This window comes from Dipodomys ordii, unplaced genomic scaffold, assembly GCF_000151885.1.
Source record: "Dipodomys ordii isolate 6190 unplaced genomic scaffold, Dord_2.0 Scaffold46, whole genome shotgun sequence".
Taxonomy (NCBI): Eukaryota; Metazoa; Chordata; class Mammalia; order Rodentia; family Heteromyidae; genus Dipodomys; species Dipodomys ordii.
In genome coordinates this window covers 11881759-11884171 of record NW_012267262.1, presented here as the reverse complement: position 1 = coordinate 11884171, position 2413 = coordinate 11881759, and the positions used below count along the sequence as shown (strand labels likewise).

The following is a 2413-nucleotide window of genomic DNA, read 5'->3' as shown; positions in this document are numbered from 1 at the left end:
CTTGGGACCAGGCGCTCCCGAGAGAAAGGACACTTGGTGCACGGCGGCCCTCTTCCCTTTGCAGCTCCTCGATCCGGGATGGCGCTCACCGTGCGCGCGCGAAGCCGCTGGAAGGTCCCGGGGGAGCAGCTGGAGGGACGAGAATGGTGCCGCGTTCCGGGCAGTGTGGTGCGCTCCGCGGGCGCCAGCCGCTTCGCCCCGTCCCGCTGCACTGAGCCGCTCCTAATGAGATGGGAGCTGGCGCGGGTGGGACTCAGCCACTCAGCCCTCTAGGGCGCAGGGGGCGGGAACAGCGGAGAGCCGGGAGGGGGGGCCTTCGGGCCGCTCGGGCTGCCCGAGGCGAACGCCTGTCTGGAAGGACCTCTCACAGGCCTCCTCGCCGGTCCTAAGCCTCCTGCGCCGAGAGACAGCTGCTCATCACCCAGTCTCAACTGGCTTCCCGAAGACTTCGGGAGCGGTGTCTTGAGTTTTGCGCGAAATCGAAGCTGGGGTCCTTCAGGCGAAGTTGCTTGACATCCAAACGGGGACAATAGGAGTCAAGCGGCAAGCTCTTAGAGCTGGCGACTGCTCAGTGTAAAGTCCTTATTTGGTGGTGGGGGGGAGGTCAAAGGTTTCTGCCTGTGAGAGATGCACGGAATGGGTGGTACAATTCCGGCTTCTACAATTTCTTTTGCCTGCATTGCTAGCACACACACACCCCCACCCAAAATAAAAGGTCAGGATAAAACGACGACTCATCCGCAAAACTGCCACCCAGTCACCCAGGCATTCTCTGTAGAATGCGTCCGGATTGAGTATGGTTGGTGTCTTTTGAAGTCTTAAGAAAATTCAACGTTAAACAATGACCTTCAGCTACCCTGAGATGACATATGTCCAATAGGCCTGAGTTTTGAGTTATTAGTTATTTTCCTTTGTTTATATTTACCTAAAACTTGAAACTGAATGTTGAATTAAAAACAATTCTTTTTTGTTGTTATTGTTTATGCGGTACAGAGGAATTGAACCCACGGCCTCATACTTGCTACACAAGCACTCTGCCACTAAGTCACATTCCCAGCCACAAAGACAATTTGAGAATTTTTATGCCAGGTTTCCAGTGGAGTGGTTATGGGCAGCAAGCAGAAAATGAGAAAGCAAGTGCTGGATAGAAATTGATGCAAAAGAATATAATCAGTGGAAAATTCAGCAACATAATATTGCATGACAACAATAAATAAATTTGTACTTTTATTCACTGGAGGGGAAAAAAAGGATATAAAAGGGAGCTCTACCAAACCCACTGTTCCCCGGAGAATAAAATGAGTAATACTGTGTGGCAACAGTGCATCCTGAGGGAGCCTAGAGAAACAACAGCAAGCAGCCTCTTGGCCTTGAGATAAACCAGATAGCTGTAAAGTGTCTTACCCATTCATTCAAGTATGTATTGAACACCTTACTGCATATACTAAAAATACTGCTATGGAATCTGAACAAAAATCTCTTTTCATAAAGTCAAGTAGGGAGGAAAAAAGTAAGACTTGTCAACTAATGAATGGAGACCACAGGAAGGTCAAGAAAAGCCTTGCTGACTTGAGCCAGGAATAGAGTCTCTACTAAAAGAAATACCAAATACCAGGAGGATCTGAGAGGAAGTGTGCTGAGTATCTGAGAGGAAGTTCAAGGACTAGCAAGGAGGCCACAGTGGCTAAATCTAAGAGTAGGATATCAAAGACATAAAAAGGGGCCAATCTTATATAGAGAGCCCGAAAGCCAACTGTTAGTACTGGTATTTTGCTGAGTGAAAATAGAGAATCTTAGTTTTGTGATCAACCTGCTTTAAATCACTCTTGCCCCAGGGTGTGAAGAATTTACAGAGAGTGTGGATTGGAGGTGGGAGAGAGGAGTGAGAGCAGAAGTTAGGAGACCAGGTAGGAGTCTGTTGAAATAGTACAGCCCATTATGGTGGTAGCCAAAAGCAAGGACAGTGGAGTTAGTAACAAGAGTTGGACTCATTATGTTGACCTAAGGTTTAAGATTTAGGCACTTAAACTATACTTAACACCAAAGTAAACAATTTGCTAGCCCTGGAGGCAGAAACAAAGGTCATAATCCTCAATTCCTCACAACTCCAAGCCTAACCAATATCACCACCACTAACATCACTGTCCCAAACACCAACCCAGACCTACTACCAACCCAGACCTACTCAATCTTAACAAGATCTGCAGAAAGTGTGTGTGTGTGTGTGTTAAAATTTGAAAAATCAGTTCTCAAAACATGACCAATGACAAAATCAGACATAGAATACTCAGACTCTCCCTGGGTCTACAGAGTCAGAAACTCATGGGATGGAGTTCAGCAATCCTTTTCTGTCTCTCTTTGCTGTATTATCCAGTAGCACTTACCAAAAATAATTATTATAGCTCAAATTAGT

At 46.7% G+C, this 2413-nt stretch overlaps 1 protein-coding gene across 1 annotated transcript in view; it reads right to left on the bottom strand.

Moving 5' to 3' along the window:
- Caprin1 (cell cycle associated protein 1) overlaps positions 1-245 on the bottom strand; it is a 44832-nt gene extending 44587 nt beyond the window's left edge. The window contains exon 1 of the mRNA XM_013019557.1: positions 90-245. The gene's annotated coding sequence lies outside the window, so the exon portion shown is untranslated. The remainder of the gene's footprint in view (positions 1-89) is intronic.
- Positions 246-2413: the final 2168 nt, after the last annotated feature.